We start from the raw sequence: 13,372 nt of genomic DNA, 5'->3' as shown, positions 1-13,372 counted from the left end.
GCAGTTAGTGCATGGCTGTGCCAGGATTGAAACCCAGGTTGTTCTAACTTGAAAGCAGGGACTCTTAACGACGACGACAGGATATTCATTGCCTCAATGAGAGAGCCGGCTACTCACAGAGCCTGCCTCCTGCAGGGAGGTCAGAACTGCAACAGCACCGGGCAGATGTTAACATCAGGATTCTGCTCATGGCGTGTAGGAAGCTCCTAATCACGCAGAGCAGTGTGCAAAGAGATGTGTATCTTTCTCTGGTCTCAACGTTTAGGAAGGAGGTGTGTAATATGACGTCCTTACACGTACTTCTATGCACAGCTCTCCATGCAAATGGCACTTACCTCACATCCAAGCAGAACGAACAGTAGTGTGCAAATTCTATTTTCGGATTGGGCAGGGCAGTGGAGAGAAGTCCTGCCCTTGCCTAGACCACTGGTGTGGCTCCGAGGAGCTTCAAATTTGCTGCTCCTGCAGTTGCTACATTAAACTAAGGGGGGCGCTGTTCTGGAGATGGGCTGCTGTGGGAAGAGGCTCACTGCTGTTCTTGGCAATGAGAGCTCCTGGGGTCTTCAGCTATTGTCAAACCCCAATATGTACAAAAATACAATATAACAAGATTAAATCGGGTTGCAATATTACAGATTTCTTTTTAAAAATGCATGATTTTTTTTTTTTTCTTAGTGAAAAGTAAGTTGCTCCTGGAATCTTTTGTTTATTTGATGATAAAGCTGTATGGAAAGTCCCTGTACTGAAGAGAGATGAGATGTAGTTGTGGGGGAGGGGTGGGAATGAGGAGAGAAAGTGTCTTCCAAACCCAACATTAGTGTGTAAGATGATCACCCTGACACCTCAACTCAAGGGACAGCATGAGAGAGAAGATGAAGAGCTTAAGGAAACTCCCTCAGTTAAGAACAGCCTGAAAACAGCCATTTCAATTAGTGCCCCACTGACTGGGCATGAGGATTAAGAGGTCATTTTAAATGACAGCCCAAGGATAAGTTGCTTAACATCCAGAGCTGTGCTCCCTTCCTCTGCAGTGTATCTACCATTCAGTTCTCACAGAGCACACATTACTAGTCATAAAGCCCCTTTAATTCTCACATGAAGAACTCCACTGAAAGTCTCATGCATACACCTCCTTCACAGTGCAGAACATTGACAATCCTTTCAGAAAATGTTCCCCGCCCTCAATACATCTCCTTATTTCCAGTTATTCCTAACTTTTAGGGAAAGTTTCTTTTGGGACAGAATAGCCCATATTTGGTGCATTCACAAAGGCGTTCTTCAAATTTTTTCAGAGGTCTATCCATCATCTCTGGGTTATGACACAAGAAAACACTAGAAGCCCAGTCATCAAGAAAATAAAAAAAAGCAGTAAATTCCACTGTAAATTGGAAACAAGTGGGCTTCATTTATAATCTTAAATTTTTTTCTTGATTATAGAAATAATTTATGCTCATTGAAAACAGATTCAACCAACATGGACTAACATAAAGGATAATGTGAAAAAGATCTTACAATCCCATCCCTCAAAGTGCATAATTAACCATGTGCTATAGATTCTTCCAGATTTTTCTTTACATGTAATACATATATATTAGATATCCTGAACTTCTTGAAGTTGTGTGTGAAATTTTGTGTGCATATGTGCATATGCATTTTAAAGGAAAACAGACCATAACTTCCATCAGTTTCCAAAAAACTTTAAAATATATATGTATTACTATATGTAACACATAAAGTATACTATAGATATATTCCTGTTTAGTTTACAAGACTCTAATCAGTACCTACATGTAATTCTGCAGTTCACTTTTTTCCATTGATGGACTTTTTTTCCATTTTAGAAGTAATTGTTGTTCCTGGTATTATTTTATTATCTCTTGGTTTCCCTCCCTTTAAGTGCCAGATTCTGGGGCTTGGAGACAGAAAGATCTAGAGTGGACTCCTCGTTCCACTGCTTACAAGTTCTGTAGGTTTGACAAGTTACTCAGACTTTAGAAGTCTCAGTTTTGTCATTTGTAAACTCAATTAGAATTATAATAGAATTATTGCAAGGAATAAACAATAAAATGTATTGTAAGGCAGTTGCACAGGCAATGACTGGCATAGAGTAAATATTCAATAAACACTAGTGCTTTTTGTAGGTAGAACACACTTGGTCCAAAACCATATGTATAAAATCTGGAGAAGGTTTTTAAAATCAGGATTTAGAATGACAATAAAGTGGATTATTGCAAATAAAGCTGAAGCCACACTCTGGGATAAGACGGTATTATCCATGACTTAAGAGTAAGTCAGCAAGCAAATGATGATTTATACAGCTGTACTAGTGACAAAGAATCTGGTGTCAGTCCTAACCAGCATGGCTAAGGGAATTGCCATGGGCTGATATGATCAGGAATCCTCTACTATGATATTAAGAAGGTCACCATCCATACCATCCAATGTTGGGGGTTTGCCTTCCCATTCTGGGTCTTACTACTAACTTCTCAGAGCTTCTGCAAATGCCACAAGTTCAATGTAAGCGCAGAATTCCATTTCCTTTGCAGGACGCTGGTGGCCTGCCTCATTCATTAAGACAGAGATGGCTTTGGTCTTTGGCTCGACTCGCAGCTCTCTCTGCTCCCTGCCTTGCTGTGACCATTCTTTACCTCCGGTACATTCAGTAGCCCAGAGCAATGGTGTAAGGCTATAACACAACCACCACTCACTGGGCAACAACTGAATTCCAATATGGGCCAAGCACTTGGCATATTTCATTTTTGTAATCTCGCAGCAATTCTGGACATTATCTCTGTTTTTCAGATACAGAAATTAAGGTTTTAATTAAAATAAGGAACTTGTGCAACATTACACACTTAGTAAGGGACAGATTGGATATTTGAACTGCTTTATTCTGAGCCCTGGAACTTATGAATCCCAACACAACAGCATTTGATTCTGTGTAGGGAGCCACATGTTACACTTGCAAGACTTTGGTGGAAAAGGAAAAAACATCAGTTCGGCGCCTGTTAGAACTTTCTCTTGGACAGCGCAGATTCTGAAGCACCAGCAGACCTTCCTCTCACAGGGGGGCTTTCTGCAGGATGGCACATTGAAGTTCACAATCCACACCTGCGGATCGGAGCTGTAACCAACTCCTTTAGCTTTGTGGGAAGACCAGTGAGAAAACTGATTCGAAAGGGTAAATTAAGTTACCTGCCGTAGGCAGAATAATGGCCTGCAAAGATATCTACGTCCTAATCCCTAAAAGTTGCGACTATGTTACCTTATATGGCCAATGAAATTTTGCAGATACAAAGGTCAGACAATTAAGTTCAGAAACTCATCCTAGAAAAAGTGCTACATACCTCATTGCTGAGTATCACTCCAGTCACCTTCGAAGGACTCCCCTTGGGAAGCTATGCACAACACCAGAGCCTAGTCCACCCTTCAAAGCAAGTTTGGAACTCTTTTTCTGAATGGCCATCAGAGCTGTCATCCTATTAACCCTGATGTCCTGAATGTCATCAAAATGTCTTTCTTTCAATATTTCCTTTATCTTCGGGTAAAGAAAGAAGTCATTGGGGGTCAGATCAGGTGAGTAGGGAGGGTGTTCTAATTCAGTTGTTCACTGGCTAAAAATTCCCTCACAGACAGTGCTGTGTGAGCTAGTGCATTGTAGTGATGCATGAGCCATGAATTGTTGGTGAAAAGTTCAGGCTGTCTAACTTTTTCATGCAGCCTCTTCAGCACCTCCAAATAGTAAACTTGGTTAACTGTTTGTCCAGTTGGTACAAATTCATAATGAATAATCCCTCTGATATCAAAAAAGGTTAGCAACATTGTGACAACAAGCCTGAGAACTTAATTGTCGGACCTCCTATAATTAAGAATCTTGAGAGAGGAAGGTTCTCCTGGATTATCCAGGTGGACCCAATGCCACTCCAAGGTCCTTATAAACAGGAGGCAGGAGCGCTAGAGTCAGAGATGTGACAACAAAAGCAGATGTGACAACAAAAGCAGATGTGGGCAACCTCTGGAAACTAGAAAAGGCAAAGAAACAAATTCTTCCCCAGCATCTCCAGAAGGGAAGTCTGCCCTACTGACCCATTTTAGGCTTCCGACCTCTAGAACTGTAAGAGAATAAATTTGTTGTTTTAGGCACTAAATTTGTAGTGATTTGTTACAGCAGCCATGGGAAACGAATACAATGTCTATATCCTAAGTATCTTATAACAACATTATCCATATTAAACTTGAAGTCCTACACCTAATATATTTAAATCCCTAAGACTAATGTTTCCTGGTATTTCAAATAGCCCATTTCAATGTTCTGAATGAAATGCTTCTCCATCTTCATAAAGAAAATGATTTAAAATATACCTGTGAGCTTTTAAGTGAATATTATACTGTATACTCTAGACATTTCTAAAACCTAAGAGAGAAGAGCCACTTTCCTTTCCCTTGGAAAATAATGTAGGCATGTTATCATGTAACTGACACACTTTCACACACTGACCCACAGCTTTACAAATCTAAAGTAGGCAGGCATAACTGGAGGCGAATGCAAATTCTCTGTTTTTGCTCAGACACTTGTGAACATTTTTAACACCCATCACAGTAGCAACTTTCATCAGCTCAACTGTACAAAAGTTAAAATCTCTTTCTAATTTTGATTCTAATAAATGCCTTGGAAAAAGTGGGTCCCTGTTTGTTTACTTATATAAATTTAGAAGCACTGTGAAATCTCAAACAAAATTAGGTACCAGGGAAAGAAAAAAAAAAAAGCAGATAACCTAATTAACCAAGCCTGAGTCACTTACATTCACAGGACTGGATAACGCTGGCCAGTGGACTGAAGGGAGAGCAGACAAGCACCGAGGGAAGACCCAGCTGCCCAGGAATAGAATTCAAACAACAGGAGCGAAGATCATTAGCAGACTGATGAGGCTTTGGTTGTTCTTGTCATTGAGCATCAACAGTCCTGTAGTTGGAAGGTTCCTAACGTCATCATTGTTATTTGAATAAGCCAGGAAACAACAGATGCCAGAAATGCATCTTTTGTGGCCATACATTTAATAGAAAAAGCTTTGGTTTTCGGAAAACCCTGCTATGTGTCCCTGTGCTCTCCAACTGGACACTACAATCACCCAATGCTAGACTGCTCTGGGAGAGCCAAAGGAACATTAGTTGGTTCTCCTGCATTATTCATTTCTCCAATCAGAGTTCCAAACAGCCGAATGTGCCTGGCGTACTAGACTAACTCCCTTACAAAAAGATCTCACCCAGAGCTGGCATTATGACCATTAGCCAAAAGTATTGTAATTGTTTTTCTTTTCTGGATTTTCCCCATTACCTAAGGTCTCCTTGTAAACAGGTTCCTTCTCACTCTCTGATAGTAACGATTTATACAGAACAAATGATTTAAAGTGCCAGATTCCCTATGCGAACTCCTTGTTGCGTTCCTGCAAAGAAGTAGGCTGGCAAATAGTTGCTATTTTTTTTTTTTTTTACCAGGAAAAAGTGAAATGAAAGTGAATGACTTTTATTTTCTTAACTTTTTTTAAAAATTTATTGGGGTGACAATTGTTAGTAAAATTACATAGATTTCAGGGGTACAATTCTGTATTACATCATCTATAAATCCCATTGTGTGTTCACCACCCAGAGTCAGTTCTCCTTCCATCACCATATATTTGATCAAATTAAAAAAAAAAAAAAAAAGTCAATGACTTGTCTGTGTATGCCAGCTGTCATCTGGGACAACCGGGACTCTTCACCCACTTGGCACACGACAGGAACTTCCAAGTCTCTTTTTACCCCTCAGGGCACAGGGCAGAGTCAGCCATAGTCCAGGTTTCCCAAAAGCCATGATTTCAAATAATTTTATTTTCAACACAGTGAATTGTTTAATTTAAAACTAAATGTGATTTAATCCTTATGCTGGTTGAAGACTGCTCACCTAAATGTTTAAAAAATAGATAAAATCTTTAGATTGTGTCATGATTCAGAGTTAAGAAAATATGGTCACTGTATTTTTATATAGTATCACGTGTAATAATAAGGTTTAAATTTAACCCCCAAATTAAATGTAACTGACAATGCACCGAATTCAGACAAATGAGCTCTCTTTCCTAGTTATTGCAGCTGTGGCTCTGAGCTAATTTCCAATTCCTTTTCACCAAAGTTGCTTGTTTCTCCTTCTACCCACTCACTCCAAAAAATACAAATACAAAGTGAAGTGCTGTAGGGTAGGTGCAGATGGATGAAACCCACAGGCAGTAACGAGCTCTGGCTCCCACATGAGGCAGAGCTTTGCTTACACTGTGTCTGTGACCCTCCACTGAGCCTTAGCAGGGACACTCTAGCATCACGGTATTTCCAGATCCCAAAGTTGAGGGTAGGGGTGAGGTGGGGTGGGTGAAACGCTCACAAAAATGCATTATTCTAAGAATGCAGTAGCACGAAGCATAGATGAAACATTTTACCTATTTGGGAAACGACTTAAAGTGACACTACCCGCTACGAAATAGTCACAGAAAATTGCCCATTCTTTCTTCTCTCTCCTCCATTTAAACTTGCACAGCCTGTGGTTATAAAACATACCTGGAGGCCTTTACTGCCATATGCCTGGATTTTCCAAAAGGCTCAAACTAGATACTAGTGGGCCTAGCAGAATGTCAATAGATGGGTCAAATTACTAAGGAAATCATTACGATTATATTCTATATTATTGGAGAGTTTACATTTTTGCCAACTATTTCCATGGCTGTTTTGAAGTGAAACGGAGAAGATTGCTATGAGGTCACTTTGGTGAAAAAGAAAGGCACCAAGTCAAGCCCATAACACGTCTCCTGATTCTTAGTCCTATACAAAATAACCTTAGAAAACACTTGCCCCAACAAGGATGGGTCAGTTGAATATTTAACACCCAATACTCAGTTGAGTATTTAGTACCCAAGGTGCTATCTAGGGAAGCAATTGGAGTTTGGCATGAATTCGATTATTTCATTCACTCACTCATTCATTGAATAATCATTCCACAAATAGGCACTATTTGAGTCCCAACTATGTGCCAGAGAGGAGAACGAGACAGCCATGGCCCTGCCATCACAGAATTTACAGCCTCATGTTGTGCCTCTGCCTCAGTGACAGGGACCTGGGAATGAGGCCATGCCCGCAGAGTTCTACACACTCCTGACAAGTGAGGAAGGGGCTTTAAGGCAGACGCTCCAGGAGTTAAGATGGCAAAAGAGCCATAGGAGTTGGGGATTCTTCCCAAGAAGAAAGGGTACCATTAGTTTCAGAAACACTTCTTACCATATCCTCCTCTTAGACATTTAGAAGAAAATTAAAAAGCACTGAAAAGTGCTAAATTTCATTCACCCAGTAAATATGTTTACCATGGAACATCCCATAGAACCAGCCTTCCGTGGCACCCACTGTGGAAGTGCTGATAGGTCCACAGTTTCAGAGCAGAGTCAGAGGGCTCTGATTTAGAAAGCACATTTTTCTAACAGCACACACCCTTGTCAGGATGCCTGCTATGACACTCACTTCTGGGACCCCCAATGCTTAAGCCACTCCCAAAGGAGGCAGAGCACAAAGAAACCACTTCCTTCAGCTTTGGGCACCTTTCTTGGTTTCTGGGTCATGGATTTTCTTGGGACTTGGCTTCATAAGCTTCTGATTTTGGTAACTCTCTGTGCTCTTTGAGCCATGTCTTGTCACAACCCCATTTGGCTTCATGGTACCTGTTCTCATCCTTTGGTCCAGGGATATATATCCTGACCCTGGGCCTCAGAGCTTTACTCACAACTCTGAGTCCAAGGGGCTCCCTTGTGAGGCTTTGTCCACTCTTGCTTCTGTGTCAACATATGGCTCCCTACCTTAAACCTACCCTGGTATTTCCTTGTGAGCATTAGTTATCTTTCAGGAGAGTGTAATAGTCCATCCCCATTTTAATCAAGAGAACTTAACAGTGGTCCAGTGACTCTGGAAAGGCCAGGAGGCACTGATGTCTTATATCACATATTATTTCATGTCCCAACAAATGAAGAGGTGGTTGCAGTTTTTACTTCTATTTTCCAAGTTAGGAAAGTGATCATTTGAGAAGTAGTAATTTGCCCAAGGTCACAGAGCTTAAGTGATAGAACCAGGATTTGAATCCAGGCAGTCTGACCTCACAGTGCATGCTACTCTGAACCAATAAGCCCCCCTTCACTTATCCTCTCTTATCGAGGCCTACCTATTCACCTTCTGGAACCACTGCCCAGGAGCATGGCACTCCTACATGGTCATGACCTTGGGGCAGCCCAGGGTTCCCACCACCACTGCTCCCTCACCAGTCCGGTCAGAACATCATACCCTGGGTTTGTTCTCCTCTCCGTCCCTTCATCAGAGTAATGTATTTCTACCAGAGTTAACAGGTAAGCCACTCTGTGCTACTGTTTCCTTTCTGGTAATAAAATGCTTTAACCCAGGCTAAATGTGTATGTCCCTAAAGGCTCATGCAGGGGCTCTAATGGTAGGAAGGTAGAGACCTATGGGAGGTGACTACTGGGTCGGATTTGGAACTGCAGCATTCCATGACCCCTGCTTACTTTGCCTGGACCATCATTCTCAATCCTCCCTGCTCAAGAGCATCATGGAAGCTTTTTGGGTTCAAAGAGGATTTTATGAATTTGACTTCAAAGGCAAGGGAAATAAAAGTTAAAATAAATCAAACTAAAAAGCTTCTGCACAGCAAAAGAAACCATTGACAAAATAAAGAGGCAACCAACTGAATGGGAGAAGATATTTGCAAACAACACCTCTGATAAGGGGCTAATATCCAAAATACATAAAGAATTCTTATAATTCAACAACAAAAAAACAAACAAACCAATTGAAAAATGGGCAGAGGACCTGAAGAGACATTTCCCCAAAGAAGACATACAAATGGCAAATAGACATGTGAAAAAATGCTCAACATCACTAATCATCAGAGAAATGCAAATAAAAACCACAATGAGCTATCACCTCACCCCAGTCAGAATGGCTATCATCAACAAGACAAATAGTAACAAGTGTTGGAGAGGCTGTGGAGAAAAAGGAACCCTCATACACTGTTGGTGGCAATGCAGACTGGTGCAGCCACTATGGAAGGCAGTGTGGAGGTTCCTCAAAAAATTACAAATAGAATTACTATATGACCCAGCAATCCCTCTCCTGGGTATCTACCCCCCAAATATGAAAACATTTATTCATAAAGATATATGTGCTCTGATGTTCATTGCTGTTTTATTTACAGTGGCCAAGATATGGAAACAACCAAAGTGTCCTTCGGTAGATGATTGGATAAAGAAGATGTGGTATATATACACAATGGAATACTACTCTGCCATAAGAAAAGATGAAATAGTACCATTTGCAACAACGTGAATGGATCTTGAGATTATTATGCTAAGTGAAATAAGCCACACAGAAAAAGGTCGAGAACCATATGATTTCACTGATATGTGGGATATAAAACTGAAAGCAACAAAGGAACAAGACAAACAAATAAAGAAACAAAAACTCATAGACACAGACAATAGTTTAGTGGTTACCAGAGCGTAAGGGGGTGGTGGTGGTAGATGAGAGTAAAAGGGATCAAATATATGGTGATGGAAGGAGAACTGACTGGGTGGTAAACACGCAATGTGATACATAGATGATGTAGTACAGAATTATACACCTGAAACCTACGTAACTTTACTAACCATTGCCATGACAATAAACTTTAAAAAGAAAAAATCAAAAATCTATACCCAGGCCACACCCCAAATCAAATGTCTGGGAGAGGGACCCCAGCACTGGCATTCTATTAAAGTGCTCTAGGCAATTCTTACATGAAACTAGTGTTGAATACTCGTTTCCTAAACATAGGGCTAACTGTGTAAATGGAAACACGTTTTCTAAATTTTGGTCTTTGCACACCCCACGGAGGCTGGTGAAAGATGACAAATGTGCCTCCTCAGAGGAGGAAAGAGCTTTAATGTTCATGGACCTGACTCTGATTACCACATGCTCTTGGGCCAGAATCAGCTTCTTTGGGGTTTGGTTTTCTCACCCAGTAATGAGGGATTAATACTAACTTACCTCAAAGGTGGCTAATGAGAAGTGACTAACTCAGATGGTCATTGGGTGCTACTTTGGCAAAGTTAAGATGCTTCTATAACAAGCAAAGGGATTTGAGTGGTTTGCGTCTTAAATATTGCCAAAAAGCACCAGTAATTATAAATAAGGAACCAGAGTGGAGCAGACAGCATAGACTCACTGATCAGCTATAGATGGCTGCCACTCTTCCTTCCCTCCCATCAATATCTTTCCTCTGGATAGCAATCTGAGGGGAAAAAATCAAAAGAAAAGACCATAGTATCTTGAAGGTTCTTTGGCACACCCTTACAAAGCCAGGCTGTCTGTTGACAAACCATTTCCTGGAAGCAGGTATGCCCCAACTTAAAGAAAGTGGGGACTACAATGAGAGAAATAACCAAACAAAGTGTTCTTTTATTTTATAAGCTTCCTTGAAATAGAAACTTCCTTTGTGCATAGTTCATTAACTTATTATCCTTGGGGAGAAAAAAAATCAATCCAAACTAGAGATGTAACAATGAAATGATCATGTGAACCAGTGGGGAAATGTGATATAATTTACAAAACCTGTACAGTAACTCATATTTGAAGTAAGCTTTTAACCCACGAAGCTAGAAAGAACTCTAAGAGAAAGAGACATATGTATTTAGGTTGCAAGATAGAATTTTCAGCTTGTGCCATCACCATCTCATGTTACAAGTGATGGAGACCATGGGTAGTGAGTCAGGGTGGAGGACTCACCAACATGGATGTGAGGGGTCTACCCATGGCACGTCAGTTCTGCCAGCCAGGCTCTCCCCTCCTACAACTTCCGTGTGGCCAGCACCGAGGTTCGCCCCCTTTGCACAGAACCATTTACACTCACTCCCAGTAGATCTGTTATAAGCTGAGTGCTATGCTAGGCTTTCTAAGGAAGGTGAAGGTAATAGGGCATGCCCCGCCCTCTACTCTTGTCAACCTCGGGTGGCCATATACCCAAATGTGACAGCCTTGATTTTTGGGAAGTGTTCCTAAGTAAGCTTAGGGATAGGGCTGCCAGATGAAATAGAGGATACCCAGCTAAATCTAAATTTCAGGTGAACTACCAATAATGTTTTAGCATGTGTCCCAAATACTTCATGGAACATACTTGTACTAAAAAAAAAAAAAATTCAATGTTTATCTGAAATTCAAATTTGACTTGGTGTCTTGTATTTTTATTTGCTAATTTTGACAATGCTACTTAGGGGATCTGTAGGTTTTGATGTGAGCTTTGAATGAGCCCCATCCTTAGGTAGCTCCTTACAAATGGGGCACCTGGAGTTGTTTCTCAGTTGCAGGGATGATCTGGGCTGATGACTTCCTACTTGCATCATATCTCTTTGCGACCAATGACTTAGATCCACAACAGGAGTTTTTAGTGATGCCAGGTGGTCATGTTGGGTTGAGGGTGCAGATTGTGACTTCAGGACCTACTGTCCCCTAAAGGCAAGACTTGCCTTCAAGGCCTAAAGCAGTGCCTATATTCTAGAATCACTTGTTAAATGTGAGGGCATAGAACTTGCCTCCTCAAGTTCTGAGCAGACACATGTTTGGCTGAAATTCCTGGTGCTGGGCAGTCTTTCCATAGCAGGAGGTCCTTGTAGAGTGAGAAGGTTAAGAGGAGCAGGTGTCTCACAAGGCTTGGTTGGTGTGAGTGAAGAATCACCCAGGAAGTTTTATGCAGCGGTAGACCTCAAGCCCAAGCCATACAGATTCTGGTTCCAAGGTTCCGGAGTCAGCCTCAGGAAACTGCACTTTTTAACCACACCACTGATTCTGACCCCAGTGGCTGGGCACCTGTGTTTGGGCCTTGCACCTTTCCTCTCAGGCCTCTGGGAAGATTCCAACCACAGGCCCTCAGGGGTCCATTTCAACGGGTGCTCCTTTCCACTGACCTTGCACCTCAGATACAGCTGAGACAATGAGAGGACTCTAGCTTCTCTTCCTGTGTCACCTTCATGTAGTCCTTTCTTTCCGTCTTTGTGTCTCCAACCCTGACTACCACAAGGGCTGCCAAAAATGTGTCCCTTTTTGTCGGTCACTTTATACTGTTAGCATTCCCAGACCTTATTTTTCTATTAGCATGGCCTGCCATTTCACCGATGGCTGCAAAGGCAGCTTCTGATTCGTACGACTGGGAATGTCCTGTTCCATACTGCTCCACATCTAACAGGACAGGGCTGAGGGGCCACATCGCCTCACTCTTAAAACAAGCTCAGTTAGATGCAGAAAAGTTGGTGGCATGATGGATGTGCTCCTTGAGTCAGGGTCTCTGCTGTGGCAGGTGAGGAGTGAGCCCAAAGGGAATGGCACATCCCCCAGACAATCCTGTCTATGGACAAATAAAATAACCCTACTGAGATGTCTTTGTGACAATCTAAATCCTGGAAGGAACTATTCCCAAAGACAAGAGGTGGATGATTTGTGCAGTACACGATGGGACTGAAAATGGCTCAAGTGGAGAGAGCAAATGGCCTGAGATGAAAAGCAGATCCCTGACCTTACCTGGCATAATTTCCAGAAAATGTGCTCCTTTATTCCAATTTCATAATAGGCAAACCCAACCCCTCCTTGAATGTTTCAATCATTCTTTCACTCATTTGGCAAATATATACTGAGCACCTGCCATATAGATAGACTAACACATTTCAAAATTAAAAGACTCATTTTAATTGACCAGGAATTGAGAGCTTACTTGCTCTGACAACTAGTACTTTTTTATTAAGTTACCAGAAATACGAGGCAAGGCATTCGGGCCTCTGGGGAGGGCTTTCGGTGATAATTAGAGTCAGAAGCATTTGGTGAAGTTCTGGTAGGCAACTGTGTGAGTGGCAGGGCTCTACCACTGAGGGGCTCGTCCTTGACCAATTCCCAGGAGGCGACGGGAGCCCAAGGATGACTGGAAACTCTATTCTGTCTGTGGTTTCATATTTATCCTGGGAAGCAAGGGCTCAATACAATTCATGGTACTTCCGACAAGTATAAGCAGATCCTTTCATGTAAACTTGCAAAGAAGATCAGTGTAGGTTTTAAGTCATGATTCTACAGACTCAAGAAGGAGCTTTTACTGACACCTATAGAGGTGACGCACCAGCATTTCTGTTAAAACACAACAGCTCTAATTAGACCTGCACTCACTCAACAAAGATGTTCGGTGTCAAAGATCAAAGAACCCTGTAATCACACTGCCACTCAGCACAAAAGGACACGGCAGAGATTAGAGATTGTATTTGGATGAACCAGTAATCTGGGA

The 13,372-nt window shown here is 41.6% G+C and overlaps 1 protein-coding gene across 7 annotated transcripts in view; it reads right to left on the bottom strand.

The window, feature by feature from the left end:
- Positions 1–13,372, bottom strand: part of NCALD (neurocalcin delta) — a 416,798-nt gene that overhangs the window by 55,219 nt on the left and 348,207 nt on the right. For 2 of the 7 annotated variants that reach the window (XM_019754150.2, XM_074316355.1), the window contains exon 2: positions 4,803–4,963. The exons of the other annotated variants lie outside the window; for them this stretch is intronic. The gene's annotated coding sequence lies outside the window, so the exon portion shown is untranslated. The remainder of the gene's footprint in view (positions 1–4,802; positions 4,964–13,372) is intronic. 7 annotated transcript variants of the gene reach the window in all.

The sequence above is a fragment of the Rhinolophus sinicus genome, linkage group LG12 (assembly GCF_036562045.2).
Source record: "Rhinolophus sinicus isolate RSC01 linkage group LG12, ASM3656204v1, whole genome shotgun sequence".
In the NCBI taxonomy this organism is placed as follows: Eukaryota; Metazoa; Chordata; class Mammalia; order Chiroptera; family Rhinolophidae; genus Rhinolophus; species Rhinolophus sinicus.
The sequence above is the reverse complement of the archived record's forward strand: the minus strand, read 5'-3'. Positions and strand labels throughout refer to the sequence as shown.